Source organism: Carlito syrichta, unplaced genomic scaffold (genome assembly GCF_000164805.1).
Source record: "Carlito syrichta isolate Samal-C Ts95f unplaced genomic scaffold, Tarsius_syrichta-2.0.1 Scaffold308096, whole genome shotgun sequence".
Lineage (NCBI taxonomy): Eukaryota > Metazoa > Chordata > Mammalia > Primates > Tarsiidae > Carlito > Carlito syrichta.
Window position 1 is genome coordinate 66360 of NW_007252192.1, and position 19391 is coordinate 85750.

A 19391-nucleotide genomic window follows, 5' to 3' on the forward strand; every position below is an offset into this window, starting at 1 on the left:
CAGCAATTCCCCTATTGGAAATATACCCAGAAGAACTCAAATCATTCTACAAAAAAGATATCTGCACATGTATGTTTGTTGCAGCTCTATTCACAATAGCAAAAACATGGAACCAACCCATTGAAGCTGGATTGGATTTTAAAAATGTGGTACATATACACAATGAAATATTATGCAGTCATAAAGAAAGACAAACATATGGACTTCACAGCAACTTGGATGAATTTGGAGTCGATCATACTCAGTGAACTATCACAGAAACCAAGAACAAAGTACCATATGTTCTCACTCATAAGCGGATCTTGAACAATGGTAATACTATAAGAAAGGGATTGGCAGTAGTGGGAAGCTGTCAGGAAAGAGGGGTGGGATTGGCGGTTGAGAGATATACTGCTAGGGGAGGGAAGGGCATACCTCATCAACAAGGATACTTGCGTAATCAACATTTGTATACGTAATCCTGAATTGTGCCTTACATCTTTATAATAATAAAAAAATTAAAAATAAAAAGTATTAGTCAGACATGGTATCTCATGCCTGTAGTTCTAGCTACTTGGAAGACTGAGGTGGAAGGGTCACCTGAACCCAGGAGGTCGACACTGGGATGCTTGTGAACATGTCACTGCACTATAGCCTGGAGGATGGAGTGAGACTCCAACTAAACAAAAAACAACAACAAAAAAAACACGTGAGCTGAAAGAGGGATAAATGACAAAGAGTAGCAGGCATTGGGGATGAGGGTATTAGCAATCTTGATTTTTGTGGTAATTTCATGGCTGTATATAACTATCAAAATTCATAAAATTGTACATTTTATTTTATTTTGTTTTTTTAAGCATATTTTTATTTTAAAATTGTGGGGTACAGTTAAGGGTTAGGTATATAAATATACATCATTCAGGCACCCTTGTTGATGAGGGATGTCTCCCTGTCCCCAGACAGATATTGACTACTGTTAATCCCACCTCCCTTCCACTCCCTACCCCCGCCCCATAGTTTCCCATCACTGTCAATCCTTTTCTTACAGTGTTATGATAGATTTGCAAGGTCCACTATATGAGTGAGAACATGATACTCAGATCTTAGTTTCTGTGAGAAATCACTCAGTGTTATAGACTGTAGTTCCATCCAGGATGCTGCAAAATTCATGATTTTGTTCTTTTTTATGGATGCATAGCATTCCATCATGTATATGTACCACATTTTAAAATCTAATCCTCTTTTAATGGACAGCATGGTTGGTTCCAGGTTCTTGCTATTGTGAACAATGCTGCAATAAACATACGTGCGCAGGTATGTTTTTATAGAGTGAACTGAGTTCTTCAGGGTATATTCCCAGTAGGGGGATTGTGGGGTCATATGAGAGGTCGATATTTAGAGCTTTTAGAAATTGCCACACTGCTTTCCACAGAGGTTGTACTAGTTTACACTCCCACTAACAGTGTAGTAGTGTTCCCTTTTCATCACATCCTCTCCAGCATCTGTTATTTTTTGAGTTATTGATAATGGCCATTCTGACTGGAGTTAGGTGTTATCTCAGTGTAGTTTTATTTTGCATCTCCTTGATGATTAGTGGGGATGAACATTTCTTTATGTGTCTGTTGACTGCTCAGATGTCTTCCTTTGAGAAGTGTCTGTTCATATCTTTTGCCCACCTTATAATGGGGTTGTTTGTTTTTTTCTTTCCAGCATGTTTGAGTTCCTTGTAGATCCTAGATGTTAGGCCTATGTCAGACTTGGAGTTGGCAAATACTTTTTCCAGTCTGTGGGCTGTTTCCCTGCTCTCTTGATGGTTTCTTTGGCTTTGCAGAAGCTTGTCAGTTTAATGAGGTCCCACTTGTCAATCTTATCTCTTATGGCCCATGCGTTTCAGCTTTTGTTCAGGAATTGAGTGCCAGTTCCAATTTCTATAAGTGTGTCTCCTGTACTTTCTAAAGTTCTTATTGTTTGAGGTTTTACATTTAGGTCTCTGATCCATTTAGAGTTAATTTTTGTATATGGGGATAGATAGGGATCTTGTTTGAATCTTCTGCATGTGGACAGCCAGTTTTTCCAGCACCATTTACTGAATAGGTTCTCCTCTCCCTGGTAGTAGGTGGTGGAGGCTTTGTTGAAGATGAGTTGGTTGAGAAATTGAGGTTTTGCTTTTGGAATCTCAATTATTTTCCATTGGTCTATATGCCTGTTCCTGTATCAGTAACAAGCTGTTTTGATTATTGTAGCTTTATAGTAAAGTTTGAAGTCCGGTAGTGTGATACCTTCTGCTTTGTTATTTTTTTTTTCTTTTTCTTTTTGCTGAGGATTGTTCTGGCTATTCTTGGTCGTTTGTGTTTGCATATGAATTTCTGTATTGTTTCTTCTAGATCTTAGAAGAATGTTGCTGGTAATTTGGTGGGTATTGCATTAAATCTGTAGATTGCCTTAGGTAAGATGGACATCTTCACAATGTTGATGCTTCCAATCCATGAGCATGGGATATTTTTCCACTTGTTTGTGTCATCTCTGATTTCTTTGAGCAGTGTTTTGTAGTCGTCATTGTAAAGGTCTTTCATGTCTCTGGTTAGGAAGATGCCAAGGTATTTCATTTTTTTTTTTTTTTTTTGTGGCTATCATGAATGGGATTGTGCTTTTTATTTGGGTTTCTGTTTGTTTATTATTGGTGTAAAGAAATGCGATTGCCTTTTGCACATTTATTTTATACCCTGAGACTTTGGCAAAATTCTTTATCAGTGCAAGGAGGCTTTTGACAGATTCTCTTGGGTTTTCAAGGTACACAATCATGTCTTCTGCAAAGAGAGATGATTGCCTTCCTCTTTTCCTCTTTGAATAACCCTGATTGTCTTCTCTTTTCTGGTTGCTCTAACCAGGACTTCCAATACTATATTGAACAGGAGTGGAGAGGTTGAGCATCCTTGTCTTGTTTCAGTTTTCAGGGGAAATGGTCCCAATTTTTGTGCATTTGTATAGGTATGAATTCCCCTCTTACTACAGTTTTTATGGTGTCCCAGAGATTTTGGTAAGATGTCTCTTTATTTTCATTTGTTTCCAGGTATCTTTTAATCTCTGTTTTGATTTCATTGTTGACCCAGGGGTTGTTTAGCATCATGCTGTTTAGTGTCCATGTCTTTGTGGGTTTGGGGGGAACCTTGTTGGTGTTGATGTTTATTTTTATTCCTCTGTGGTCTGAGAAGATGCCTGATTAAATTTCAATCTTTTGAAATTTGTTTATGCTTGATTTATGGCCAAGTATGTGGTCGATCTTAGAGTACATTCCATGCAGTGATGAGTAGCATGTATATTCTGTGGTCGTTGGGTGGAGTGTTCTATAGGTATCAATTATGTCTATTTGATCAAGAGTCACATTGAGGTTCCAGATCTCATTGCTGATTTTTTGTCCTAATGAACTGTCTAGGGTTGTGAGTGGCTTATTAAAGTCCCCAGCTATGATAGTGTTAGAGTCAATATCTTTCTTGAGTTTTCCTAGAAGCTGCTTTTGAAAGTTGGCACTTCTATGTTGGGTGCATATATGTTTAGGATAGATATTTCTTGTTGATGGAGTGAACCTTTTATCATTATGTAGTGGCCTTCTGTATCTTTTTAAACTTTGATAGCTTAAATAGTATTTTGTCTGAGATTGGATCATGGCTCCTCCTTTCTTTTGTGTTCTGTTCACCTGAAAATTTGTTTCCCATCCTCTTACTTTGAGTTTGTGCGTGTCCTTTCTAGTGAGATGGGTCTTCTGAAGGCAATATATTGTTGCCTGGTGATATATTATCCATTTTACCAATCTATGCCTTTTCAGTGGTGCATTTAGTCCATTCACATTTAGGCTAATTATTAAAATGTGAGAGTTGGTCCCTATCATAAAGTTCTTATAGAGTTATTGTTGTTGTTCCTCTTTCTTGGTTGTCTTTCTTTTGGTTTTGGGGTTGATTCATATGTATTTTACTCTTTTTTACTGTACTCTTTTGTATAACATTGTCCTTTTTTTCCTTTTCTTCTGTGTTCAGTACTTTCTTAAGTATTTCTTGTAGAGGTGGTCTGGTGGCAGCGTATGTTCGTAGGGATTAGATATCTGGGAAAGATTTTAATTCTCCCTCACTGATGAAACTTAGCTTAGCTGGGTATGTTATTCTTGGTTGAATTGTTTATCTTTTAGAACTTTGAAGATAGGGCTCCAAGCTCTCCTAGCCTGGAGGGTTTCTGTATATAAATCTGCTGCTATTCTAATTGGTCTTCCATGGTAGGTGATCTGGCCTTTTTCTCTTGCTGCCTTTAGGATTTTTTTCCTTTGTACCTACTTTGTTTAGGTGAATTATTATGTGTCCAGGAGTTGGTATTCTCATTTGTTGTCTTGCAGGGGTTCTCTGAATCTCTTGTGTTTGAATTTTCGCATTACTGATGCGATGAGGGAAGTTTTCTTCAATAATCTCATGGAATGTTTGTTCCAAGGTGACCTCTCTTTCTCTTTCTGTTTCAGGAAGGCCAATTACTCTTAGGTTCTTTCTCTTGAAGTAATCGCTCATCTCTTGAAGGTTTTGTTCTGTCTTTTAAAGCTGGTTTTCTATGTTTTTGACAGGTTGAGTTAGTTCTATATTTTGGTTCTCAAGTTCTGAGATTCTTTTGTTTGGCTAATTCTGCTTTCCATGCTTGTCAGTTTGTTATTTATTTCATTCACAGAATTCTTTATTACTTTTATCTCAGTTATCAACTCCTTCCTAGTTTCTTCTTGTCTCTCCTCAGTTCTTTTTAATCTCTCCATTAATGTCTTGATATCTAGGTTTGTATTTTGAGATCAGTCATTCTGGGGGCTCCTCGCTGTTTTCATTCTGAAGTCAGTTTTTTCAGTGTCTGCCCTCCCAGGGGTCTGGGAGAGACCCATATTCTTCTTTTGGTTTTTCTTCACTTGTGTAGATTTTTCTCTCTCTCCCCCTTTCCCTTCCCTTCTTTAATTCTGTTTTTTAGGGAAGATGGGGTTGCTTTTTCTTCATTTGTTCAATCTCCTGTTCTTCCTTATGAGGGTCCTCTGACTTTTGAGGCTGGAGTGTGGACTGAGGTCTGTACTTTTTGCAGTTTTGAGGTTTGATTGGGGGGGAGCTGTGATTCAGAATCTATCTGCTAATCACAATATCCACCAACAGGTGTATGGGAACACTGGAACCTATTTCCCACTGCCTTACAATATGTCCATGCAGCAGGGTGTAGGTTTGGTCCCTGGAACAAAAGGAGGTGCAAAAAAGAAAATAATGGAAGGCAGGGGTTAGGAGGAACCTAAAAAGAGAGAAGAGTGAGAGGGAAAACAGACATACCTACCAACTAATGGGTGAAATAGAGACACGAGGCCAGAAAAGAGTGAAAAACAGACACACAAACAAAATTCCCTAAAGCATACCAGTAACCACACAAAGACAGTCCAATAAAATCATGCATTTTGATGTGTTTTTCCCCAACACAATCAGGTAGTCTAAATCAAAAAGCAAACAAAAGTGTGCAAAACAGTCAAAAAAATAAAATCAAAAGTCAAAATAAGACACCAGACTAGCTCTGGAATCTTTCCTCAGTGTCTAAAGTCTCTTCAGCTCTGATCTCTAGCCTTTCCCCTTTGCTTTCATTGCAGGCAGATAGATTTACTCCCAGTTTCGGTTTGTTCCTTTAACTTACTGCCTGAGAGGTCTGCAATGCTGGGTTGCCTGTATCTGATTCAGCATAGGGAAGAGGCTTTTGTCTACTGTTTAGTGACGTTTCCTTAGAAACCAAGGTGGAGTCTGCTCATAGGTGGGCGGTGCAATGCAAATCTCTACCTGGAAAATGGCCAAGGTGGGCAGCTTTTCTTTTGTGGATCCTTTTTCTCCACTCATCTTTTCTCTCCACTTGTCTGAGTCTGTGGGCGATCCACTATGATGGGCTGTGGTGGCATGTGAGGCACCGAGGATCAGCAGCACAGCTGGGCACTGGATCTGTTGTGCCACTAGTGGCCTGGGGTGGAGGAGGAAACTTGGAGTTCCCTCTTCTGGAGCTGAGAGCTGAGAGTGACTGATCAGCACTACCTTAAGATACACTGTTCCTTTACACAACCATGGGGTCGCAGGCTGGGTGCCTCAGCCACAGTGGGACCGGAGCTCCAAAGTGCAGATGGTGATTGGTGACAGCAGCTTTGGGGCATGCACAGGGCACTTCAGCAAGACATGGAGCTGGTATCCCTGAGGGGCAGGTGCCTAGAGACTCCCTGGGTGATGGCAGCTTGAAATAGGGCTTGGTGGGGTCCCATAACCCAGGGTGGGGTGCTAGAACTCTGAGGAGTGAGCACCAGGACACTGGGCTGGGAGTCTAGTCAAGGTGGGATCTGGGGTTGGCTAAGTGCCAGGAAGATCAGTGTAACCAGCAAGGGAACCCAGATCTCCACAAGGCAGTATCCAAGGGCCTCCACAGGCTGCGGCTTGGTGCCAGGTGAGACGTTGCAGCCAGGGAGGGAGCTGGGATCTCTGTTCAGCTGGGGCTGGGGCCACCTATAGTAGAGCAGCAGAGCCAGGGGGCCATAATAGCCGGCCTTGTGTGGGACCGAGGGTCTTCAGGCCTCGGACCGGTGTGGCTGGCGGTGGGCAGGGGGATGGGGAAAGGAAAGTAAGAGTTTTTTGGGGAACTTATGTTCAGAGAATCTCACAGTTCCACCTATGCCATTGCCATCTTACCGGAACTCCAAAACTGTACATTTTAAATAGTTGTAGTTAACTGCATATAACTTATTCCTCAGTATAGTTGATTGATAAACAGTTTTTAAGTTGATAGAAATTTTTAAAATGGCAATGTTCAGGCTGTAGACATAGTGCTAAAGTGGTATGTTGATGAAGGTTACCAGGAAAGAAATTTAGGAAGTGTAGGGCCAGGTATTGGCCATTACCAAAGATGAGAGAGGGCACTGGATGAGTCAGATTTGAAATCCTGTGTACAATGTGTAACCTGGATGTTAAGCAACAAAAGTTACAGTTGCCAAATAAAGCATTTTTAATCATTCACTTATTATACAGGTTGAGAATCCCAAATCGCAAAATATGAAATATAAAATTCTCTAAAATGCAAAACTTTTTAAGCACCAAGATAATGCTCAAAGGAAATGATCATTGAAGCATTTACAATTTTGGATTTTCAGATTTGGGATGGTAAACTGGTGATTGTAATGCAAATATTCCAATAACCAAAAACATCTGAAATCAAAAATTCTTCTGTTCCTAGGCATTTTGATTAAGGGATAATTCAACTTGCATTATGTTTAGTTTTGTTTGAGTTGCAAATGGCAAGTAACTTGTCTGAAGTACAGATTGCATAGGTGCAATAGTGCCAAAATTATTTATAAGCCCAAACAGCACATAAAGACTCAGGTTAAAGGTAAAGTATGAAAATCAGGACTAATAAAGTGCATTGAAAAAAATGATTCTAAGAATAATTTAAATTACTGTATTAAGGCAGCATTGATAATTCTAATCTAATAATGTTGATATTTTAAGTCTTCTCTTTCAATACCCATGTTTCTAACAAAATAAAAATGAAAATCTCATTCTTACTCAGAAGTAAAAAGAAATAGTTTGAAATGTGAAATACAAAGAAGAGAAGGAAATAGGCTGCTGAGATACTTTTTTAAACCATAAGTATCTTTCTTGCCAGAAAACACCAGTTTTTTAATGTATTTAAGACATATGCCTTGTAATTGACAATGCATTTTAAAAATAACAACATCCACCTTCCCCCCAAACAAAACTTAAAAGATACTTTCAGGTATAAAAATATGATGATGCTATTTTGATTTAAATGCACATACATAAATACACTCATAATGAAGAAATATCAGGCACAGTATCAATAAGGATAATGAAGTGGTCATTTAATAATGATTACTTGTGTAGAAGTTTTTAGTTTAACTAAGTCCCACTTATTTATTTTTTTATTTTGTTGCATTTGTTTTGGGGATCTTAGTCATACATTCTTTGCCTATGCCGATGTTCATAAGAATTTTTCCTAGGTCTCCTTCCAGAATTTTTATGGTTTCAGGTCTGACATTTAAGTCTTTAATTCATCTTGAGTAATATATTTTTTGTATATTGGGAAAGATATGGATCAAGTTTCATTTTTCTGCATCTAGTTATCCAATTTTCTCAGCACCATTTGTTCTCCAGTGTATATTTTAGTTGGTTTTGGCAAAGATTGGTTAGTTTTAGGTATTCGAATTTATATTTGGATTCTCTATTCTGTGTCTACTCTTGTACCAGTATCATGCCATTTTGGTTACTATAACCTTGTAGTATAATTTGAAATCAGGTAATGTGATGCCTCCAGATTTGTTCTTTTTGCTTAGTATTACTTTGGTTATTCTGGCTCTTTTGTGTTCCAAATGAATTTCAGAATTTTTTTTTCTGATTCTGTGAAAAATGACATAGGTAGTTTGATAGGGATTGTGGTGAATCTGTGAATTACTTTGGACAATATGGTCATTTTAATAATGTTGCTTCTTTTAATACATAAGCATGGGATGTTTTTCCATTTTTTTGTGTCCTCTACAGTTTCTTTGTACATTAGTGTTTTGTAGTTCTGCTTGTAGAGATCTTTCACCCCCTTTGTTAAGGATCTTTGTTAAGGAGGTGAAAGACACTACTAGATATTTTAGCTCTTAAGCTGGTGTTGTAAGTGGAATTGAGAACTTGATTTTATTCTCTGCTTGGTCACTAATGGAGTATAGCTGTGGTACTGAATTGTGTGTGTTGATTTTGTATCCTGAAACTTTATTGAATTCATTTATCATGTCCAGTCTTTTGCATGAATCTTTAGAATTCTCTAGATATATAATTATATAATCAGCATACAGAGAAAGTTTTACTTCTTCTTTTCCATTTTGTCTACTCTTTATTTCTTTCTCTTTCCTGATTGTTCTGGCTAGCACTTCCACTACTATGTTGAATAAGAATGGTGAAGTGGGCATTCTTCCCTTGTTCCAGTTCTGAGTGGGAATGCATTCAACTTTTCTTTGATTGGTATGAAAGTTACAAACCAATATCCCTTATGAACATAGACACAAAAGTCCTCAACAAAATATTAGCAAACCAAATTCAACAGCATATAAAGAAATAATCCACTATAATCAAGTGAGCGGGTTTGTCATATATGGCTTTTATTATTTTGATAAATGTTCCCTCTATGCTTATTTTGCTGAGGGATTTTAGCATGAAGAAATGCTGGATTTTGTCCAGTGCTTTTTCTGAGTCTATTGAAATGATCATATGATTTTGGTTTTTAACTATTTATGTAGTAGATCATCTTTACTGATTTGCATATGTTGAACCATCCCTGCATCACTGGGATAGCACTCACTTGATTATAGTGGATTACTTCTTTATATACTGCTGAATTTGGTTTGCTAATATTTTGTTGAGGACTTTTGTGTCTAAGTTCATAAGGGATATTGTTTTGCAATTTTCTTTTTTGTTGTATATTTTCCTGATTTTTCTATTAAGGAGATAACGGCTTCATAGAATGAGTAAGGGTGAAACAAATATTCGACAGAACAAACACACAATCAACAAAATGGGAGAAGATATTTGCAAACTACATATCTGACAAAGGACTAATCAGAGTTTACAAAGGGCTCAAACAAATCAGCAAATAAAAAGCAAATAACCCCATTAGAAGTGGACAGACATCTCTCAAAAGAAGGTACACAAATGGCCAACAAACATATGGGAAAATACTCAACATCACTAATTGTCAGGAAAATGCAAACTAAAATCACAAAAAGCTATCATCTTACACCAGTCAGAATGGTCATTATTTTAAAAATCAACAAAAATTAGTTGCTGGTGTGGATGCAGTGAAAAGGGAACCCTTATGCACCACTGTTGGTAATTTAAATTAGTACAACCTCTATGGAAATTGGTATTGACATTTCTCAAAGAACTAGATCTGCCATTGGATCCAGCAATCCCATTACTAGGTACCTAACCAAAGGAGCAGAGGTGGTTGTAGAAAATAGACACTTGTGCTTGCCTGTTCATTGCAGCACAATTCATAATTGCAAAGATGTGGAATCAGCCTAATTGCGCATCAACTGATGAGTGATTAATGAAAATGTGGTATATATACAACATAAAATATGACTTAGCTACTAAAAGCATGAGATAATGTTCACCTGAATGTAATTGGAGAATATCATCCGAAGTGAACTAACACAGCAATAGGAAACCAAACACCGCATGTTCTCCCTTATAAGTGGGAGCTAAATTAAGGATCTGCAAAGGCATAGAGAATGATATAACGGACATTGAAACTCAGAAAGGGGATGGGAGGAAGAGGTGGAGGGGAAAAAAATCACCTCTCAGGTACAATGTGCATAGGTGGGAGTTGTGGGTATACTTAAAACCCAGACTTCTTTGCCACTATACAATGCAACCATGTAACCAAAAACCATTTGTACTCCCTAAAGCCATTGAAATAAAAGGCAAATAATAAAATAAAAGAAATGATTAGTTAAAATTTGTACAAGAACCTCACTTCATTGTCAATTTAATTGCATATCACAGTGTTTGAATAATCTAAAAACCTTTCCCCTATTCCTACTCTACTCATCTGCGCGCGTGCGCGCGCACACACACACACACACACACGCACGCAGAGGCATGCAAATATATGTCGTATTTTTTTTTTTGAGTTGGAGTCTCACTCTGTCACTCAGACTGGAGTGCATTGGCCTCTCCCGGCCACCAAAGCCTCGACCTGCTGGGCTAGGGCTGTCCTTCCGCCTCAGCCTTCCAAGTAGCCGGAATTACAGGCATGTGCTACCACGCCCGGCTGATTTTTTTTATTTATTGTAGAGATGAGGTTTCACTGCCCAGGTGGGTCTCGAACCCGCGGGCTCAGGCAATCCCCTCACCTCAGCCTCCCAAAGGCGTGGGATTACAGGCTGAGCCACCGAGCCCGGCTCGTATTTTTTTTTTTTGAGTTGGAGTCTCACTCTGTCGCCCAGACTGGAGTGCAGTGGCTGTTCCCAGCCACCACAGCCTCTACCTGCTGGGCTCCAGTGATCCTTCCGCCTCAGCCTTCCGAGTAGCCGGAATTACAGGCGTGCGCTACCACACCCCACTAATTTTTTGATTTTATTGTAGAAATAAGGCCTCACCTGCCCAGGCGGGTCTCAAACCTGTGGGTTCAGGCAATCCACTCACCTCAGCCTCCTAAATGCTAGGATTACAGGCTGAGCCACCGAGCCCAGCTATGTCGCATTTTTTTAAAGCAGTGTATCAAACTACTCACTTAAATTTAATTTAGCCTGTCCTAGCACTGTGGCTCATGCCTGTAATCCCAGCACTTTGGGAGGCTGAGAAGGGAGAATTGCTTGAGCCTAGGAGTTCTAGGGCAGCCTAGGATACAAAGTGAGATATCATCTCTACAAAAAATAATAAAAATGAATTAGACTGGCATATTGACACATGCCTGTAGTCCCAGCTACTCAGGAAGCTGAGGTGGAAGGATCGGGCCCAAGCTCGAGAAGTCAAGTCTGCTGAAAGTTATAAGCATGCCACACTGCACTAGGTGACAGAGTGAGACCCTGACTCAAGAACAAAGAAAAAACAAAAAAATTAAGTTTCGCCTAAAGCTGCCTCCTAACATATTTTAAGTTCACTTCAAAGTTTCTCCATCCACAGTGAATTGCAACCTTACTAGATGTGTAAACAGACTGTAATCTACTCTTTTTTTTTTTTGAATTGAGGTTTTGCTCTATTACCCGGGCTGGAGTGCAGTGGCAGGATCATGGTTCACTGTAACCTCGACCTCCTGGGCTCAGGCAATTCTTCCGTCACAACCTCTTAAGAAGCTAGGACTACAAGTGTGCACCACCACACACAACTAATTTTTCATATATTCATTTTTTTTGGTAGTGTCATGTTGTCCCTGTGTTGCTCAGGCTCATTTCTAACTCCTGGGCTCAAGTGATCCTCCCACCTTGGCCTTAGGATTACAAGTGTGAGCCATTGCATCCAGCTCTGTAATGTATTATCAGCCTAGGTGTGTAGTAGGCCATACCATCTAGGTTTATGTAAGTACACTCTATGGTTTTCGCACAATGACAAAACTGCCTAAGCATGCATTTTATGTGGTTTATTAAGCAATGCATCACTGTATATATAGATTTTGATAGTATGCGATTTCAGGCATCCATTGGGGGTCTTGCAATGTTTAAGGGAGATTATTGTATATACAGTAAATACTCTACATATGAACCTTCGAGTTATGAACTTTCAAAGATGTGAACATGTGCATTTGCATGCCCAATCATCTAAATTAGTTCATGTCTGGCATATATTGTCATGTGCAGGCATCCTGTAAAGGCAGCTGTGATTTTTTGTACTTTGTTGTACACTACGGTATCTTAATTTCAAGACTTGGATGTCTGGAAGCAAGCATAAAAGTAGCAGTGATGTTGCTGGTATAGCTGATTGTACCGGTTGGGTACCTAGGCTAACTTTGTTGGACTGACGAACAAATTGGACTTTGGAACGTGCTCTTGGAATGAAACCAGTCCATACATAGGTGACTTACCATATATATGGATATATATACACACATATGTATAAATTTATATATTATGCACATACATGTACTACAAAATTGAAATAACACTGTACATACTTTTTAAAACAAATGGTAAACTTATTTGTATATTGTAAATATTTTCTATGTTATTAGATATTTTCCCATAACATTAATTTTTATGTCATTATAGCATCTTACAATATGGATGTATGATAAGCTATTTGGTCATTCCCTACTTTTAGACATTTAAGTTATCTCCAGTTTTCTGCTAGCATAAATAAGACACATAAATATCCATCTGCAAGTTTGTGCACGGCTGTGAATACATCCTTGGGATAATTTCCTAGAAGCACTCTTTACAAAACAAAGCAATAATGCAGATTTTAGATACATTATGCCAAATTGCTTTCTAAGAAGTTTAAACCAGTCTGCATTCTCATAAGCAGCATACAAACATTTTCATTTTCTACATTTTATAAGTACTAGTTATACTATTTTAATGTATTAGAATTGTAATGAGCTGTTATTTAATTAGAATTTATACGATTTTTAGTAGACAACTTATTTTTATGTAAGTTGCCATTTAAAAAGTATTTCTATGTTTATACCAACTTTTTATATTTTCATACTACCAAATTATAATGAATTTACAAAGGCAATGTATTAAAAGATAAGATATTTACAACTAGTCTGTCATTTATAAATTTGTCTGACATTTATCACTTTTTTCATTTCCTTTTAATTCTATGCATAATTTTTTTAAAAACTGATGGAAGCTTTAATTTTCATTATGTAAGAATGTATTAATATTTTTAAAAATTTTTTTCTGTTTAAAAGAGACTCCTTTAACCTGCAATCAAGTAAATATCCTGCTAATGTTCATTTATTTTTATAGTGTAATTTATTGCAACTAATCAGTTAATCCATCTGGAATTTGTTGTGGTATATTGTATGGAAGAGGGGTCTATTTATTTTTCCAAAATTATCCAGTCAGCCAATCACTACTTATAAAATAATTCCTACTCTCCCATTAGCTTAAAATAGCATTTTATCATGTATAAATTCTTAAAACTCTCTGCTATTTGTCTGTTTTTTTCTAGTTAATTTTTCCAGTAAATTTTATCATGTTGAACAACAACCTCCCCCATTTTGCATTTGATATTTTTTTATGACTTATTTCTTATTATTTACATACCTTTATTCTCTCAGGTGAGCTTAGAATGAATCATCTTGTTTTTTATGTCAACTGGTTTCTGAGAAAGAGATTTGAAAGATTCTTTGAAAGTTTTGCCATCTTTTCTAATTATAACATGTAAATATCAGAAATAAACTGCTGGGCAAAAAAACATATCATAGAAGAATACACATAGTTTGAGTCCACTTACACAATGTTTAAAACAGATTGATGCAAGGATAATGATTTCCTATGGGACAGGAAGTGAGACGCAATCAGAAGTGAACACAATAGAATGCCAAAGGTATTGATAATATTCTACTCTCAAAGCTGTAGAAATAGAGAATGGCTGTTTTTATTATTATAATGAACACTTTTATTATTAATAATTACTGTTATTAATACTGATATGATTTTTGCCATGTACATAAGGGTATAGGTATCATTATTATTATCATTAATATTATTCTGTTTAATTGCTTTGTTTCTAGGATCTAAAATATTTTATAAGAAAAATTAATCATAAAACTAAATACAATTTTAGGAATGGATGCCTTTTCTCTATACCATTAATGAGAGAAATATATATTAAAATCATTATATTAATAATAGAACCTAAAATATGAAATTACTGGGAATCAGCTTAATAAGATATATACACATATGCAGAAACTGTTTAAACTATATAAAGAAATCTGCATTCACTAAATGAGTGAATTTTTTTATATATTGCATTAATGGAAAGATATAATATGCTCTTCAAACTACTCTACAAATTTAATGCTATCCCAATTACAATCTTGACACAATTTTTGAACTAAACAAAATTCATTTAAATCTTGTCTTAATGAATGATTATTAAATTTGCCTACCATTAAAATATTGAAGAAAGACACCCCACCAAATAGATACTTTTATTTATTTATTTATAAATATTTGTATTGAGACAAAATATACATATATAGTTTACCTTATATACCATTTTAAGAGTACAACACAGTGTTAATAAAGATATTTATATTCTATTTTTCACTTCATACCCCTTCACTTCTTGTTCTTTGGTAACCACCAATCTACTCTTTATTCTCTGAGTGAGAATATACAATATTTATCTTTCTGTGCTTGGCTTATTTCACTTAGCATAATTGTCTCAAGTTTCATTTATGCTGCTGCCAATAACAGGATTTTATTCTTTTTTATGACTGAATAGTGTTCCATTGTGTATATATACCAAATTTTTTTATCCATTTATCTGTTGATGGACAGTTGCTTAGATTCTGCATCTTGGCTATTGTAAATAGTGCTGCAATAAACATGGGAGTACAGATATCTCATAGACATACTGAATTCCTTTCTTTTAAATATATACCCAGTGGTGAAACTGCTGGGTCATATGGAAGTTCTATTTTTAGTTTTTTGAGGAACCCCCATACTGTTCTCCATAATGTCTATAATAATTTATATTCCCTCCAATAGTGTATAGGGTTTAAAGCAGAAAAGCTACAATTATTAATAAAATGTAATGCAAGTGTCAGAAGAAACTGAAAAGCTATAATGTATTAATAACATCTGACTTTTTGTAAGTGCTTGCTACCAACAAGATACTGTACTATTTTACATCAATTATCTCTTAATGACTTCTTCAGATATATATTGTCATTATTATAATAATAGATAATGCTATAATTTTAATTTCTACAAAGGACAAACCTTATGTGACCACACATTCTAATTTGGTCACAACTGTACCAGTTTGGACACTTAAGCTTTAGAATTTCTGTATATTCTTTCAGCATGATTGATCATCTTAGAAGCTTGTAGCACTTATGTAATTCAAACAAAGTATCACAAGTAATTAGTGGAGCTGAGATTTAAATCTAGCTTAGACTTCAAAGCTCATATTTCAGCATTGCATTTACAACGTATGATCAGTGGTACAATTCAAATGATGGGGGAAAACATTCTGGAACAACAGGCTAATCATGAAAAAAATGATATTAATACTTCAATGTTTACACTGGAATAAATTGTTGATGAATAAACTATTTAAATGTAAACATTTATGAAAACAAGTAAATACATGTGTAAACTTGGAGTAAAGATGGACATTATAAAGAAGACACAATTGCTAGAAACCACAAGTGAAAATATAAGTAAATATGATTTTATTAAGAACAATTAATCTAGAACGTCAAATACCACAACAAAAATTTTAAAGGAATGGCTAATGATCTAAATCTGTAAAAACCCTGAAAAGTTAACAGGAACTATCTAAACATCAATGAACAAAGGACATTAATAAGCACTTCAAAAAAGTACAAAGTTAAATAAACCCTGAAAAGTTAATAGGAAATATCTAAACATCAATGGACAAAGGAGATTAATAAGCACTTCAAAAAAGTACAACGTTAAATAAACTCTGAAAAGTTAATAGGAATTATCTAAACATCAATGGACAAAAGACATTAATAAGCACTTCAAAAAAGTACAAAGTTAAATAAATGCTGGAAAGTTAATAGGAAATATCTAAACATCAATGGACAAAGGACATTAATAAGCACTTCAAAAAAGTACAAAGTTAAATAAGCCAGGTGCAGGAAAACAAATACCACATGTTCACACTCATATGTGGGAGCTAAAAAAGTTGTTCTCATGGAGGTAGTGAATAGAATGGTGGTTAAAAAAGGCTGGTAAATGTGAGTGCAGGGATAAAGAGAGGTTGGGGGCACATAATATTAATAAGGATACCTGAACCCATTCCAGGCAAAGTGAGGATCAATGGGAGGCCCAAACTTCACCTTTATGAAGACGGTTAATGTACCTAATCCTAAGTTGTGCCTGACATCTTTAAAATAATTGGTTGGTAGTATAAAAATACAATTAGATAGAAAAAATAAGTTCTAGTGTTTGATGGCGCAGTAGGGTGACTATTGCATATATATATATATTTTTTTAAATATTTTTTATTATGAAGTAGGGTACAGTTAAGGGTTAGGTATACAATTACGTTTCATTCAGGCACCCTGTTGATAAGAGGTGCTTCCCCATCCCCAAACAAATATTTGCTACTGTTAATCCCATCTCCCTCTCACCCCATAGTTTCCCAGTACCATCAGTCATTTTCTTATAGTATTACATTGGATATTCAAGGTCCATTACATGAGTGAGAACATGTGATACTCGGATCTTTGTTTCTGTGAGAGGTCACTCAGTATTATAGACTCTAGTTCCACCCAGGTTGCTGCGAAATTCATGATTTTGTTCTTTTTTATGGCTGCATGGTATTCCATTATGTATATGTGCCACATTTTTTTAATCCAGTCCTCTTTTGATGGGCAGCATGGTTGCTTCCAGGTTCTTGCTATTGCGAACAATGCTGCGATAAACATATGTGTGCAGATATCATTTTTATAGAGTGATTTGAGTTCTTCAGTGTATATTCCCAGTGGGGGGATTACAGTGTCATATGGGAGGTTGATGTTTAGGGCTTTTAGTGCCAGAGACCAGCTCCAGCCGGGTTCAGGGTACTCTAAAGGTGGAGACGACATTGGTGATTGAGGGGAGAAAGAGAGAGAGAGAGAGAAAGAGACTGGACTCCAGTCTAGTGCAGAAGTGAATGTGTGTTTTTGGGAATTACAACGGGTCTTTTATACACAAAGTCAGATGTGGGAGGGGCATCCCCCACCCACCAGAAACCTTAATCCATGAAAACTTAATCAATGATTGCCTTTAAACACTTTTCATATGATAACCTTAAAATCCCAGAACAAAGGATCACCCAATCCATGACTGACATATTCTATAAATCTTTTTCATCCTAAACTGGTTGATTTATGCAGTCATAAAACTGATTGATTGATAGAAGCTTAGGTATTTACTTTACAAACGAAAGTGGCCCATCCCAGAATGTTTGGAACGAGGCCCAGTCCAAAGTTCACAGTGGGGTACCTGCAAGTAACCCAGCCGCATTCTTTCAACAAAATGGCTATCTTCTAAAACTGTATTCTACAATTTACACTTTCAATAAATCCTAAGATCATGACCCAGAAGACTGTGACCAATACTAAAGCTCTTAGATGTGACACGAGTTTGAATTATAAGTTGTGTGAAAGCCAAAACTTAAGTTTGCAGAAGAATGGGAGCAATGAGCTTCTAAAGTTACCTTGTGTTCGTTCCGGTCTCAGAGTTTTTATGTTTTGAGCTCACAGGAGCTTAATCTGGTTAGTGCTGAGAAGAAAGGGGGAGGAAATGGGGTTGATAGCTCCCAAATGCATCCTAGTGGTCTCGGGGTCAACGGCCCTTCCTGATCCCTAACACTCAGTGGGCCTCCGTGGCCGGCTCCCAACATTTTAGGAATCGCCACACAGCTTTCCACAGAGGTTGCACTAGTTTACACCCCCACGAACAGTGTAGAAGTGTTCCCTTTTCGTCACACCCTCTCCAGCAGCTGTTATTTTTTGATTAGTTGATGATTGCCATTCTGACTGGGGTTAGGTGGTATCTCAGTGTGGTTTTGATTTGCATCTCCCTGATGATTAGTGAGGTTGAACATTTCTTCATGTGTCTGTTGGCTGCTCAGATGTCTTCCTTTGAGAAGTGTCTGTTCATATCTTTTGCCCATTTTATAATGGGGTTGTTTGCTTTTTTCTTTTCAGCACATTTTAGTTCCTTGTAGATCCACGATGTTAAGCCTTTGTCAGACCTGGTGTTGGCAAATACTTTTTCCCAGTCTGTAGGCTGTCTCCCTGCTCTCTTGATGCTTTCTTTGGCTTTGCAGAAGCTTGTCAGTTTAATAAGGTCCCACTTGTCTATCTTCTCTCTTATGACCTGTGGGTTTCGGGTTTTGTTGGGGAATTGAATGCCAGTTCCGATTTCCATGAGGGTATGTCCTTCATTTTCTAAGGTTCTTATGGTTTGAGGTTTTACATTTAGGTCTCTGATCCATTTGGAGTTAACCTTTGTGCATGGGGATAGAAAGGAGTCCTGTTTCAATCTTCTGCATGTGGTCAGCCAGTTTTCCCAGCACCATTTACTAAATAGGTTCTCCTCTCCCCAGTGGTAGGTGGTGGAGGCTTTGTCGAAAGTGAGTTGGTTGAGAAATTGAGGTTTTGCTTCTGGAATCTCAATTCTATTCTATTGATCTATATGCCTGTTCCTATAACAATACCAAAGCTATGATTGTAGCTTTATAGTAAAGCTTGAAGTCTGGTAATGTGATACCACCTGCTTTGTTTTTTTTCCTGAGGATAGTTCTGGCTATTCTTAGATGTTTGTGTTTCCATATGAATTCCTGTGCTGTTTTTTCTAGGACTGAGAAGAATGTTGCTGGTAATTTGATGGGTATTGTATTGAATTTGTAGATTGCCTTCAGTAAGATGGACATCTTCACAATGTTGATTCTTCTGATCCATCAGCATGGGATATTTTTCCACTTGTTTGTGTCATCTTTGATTTCTTTAAGCACTGTTTTGTAGCTTTCATTGTAAAGTTCTTTCACGTCTCTGGTTAGGAAGATGCCAAGGCATTTCATTTTTTTGTGGCTATTGTGAATGGAATTGTGTTTTTTATTTGGGTTTCTGTTTGTTTATTATTGATGTATAGAAATGCAATTATCTTTTGTACATTTATTTTGTATCCTGACATT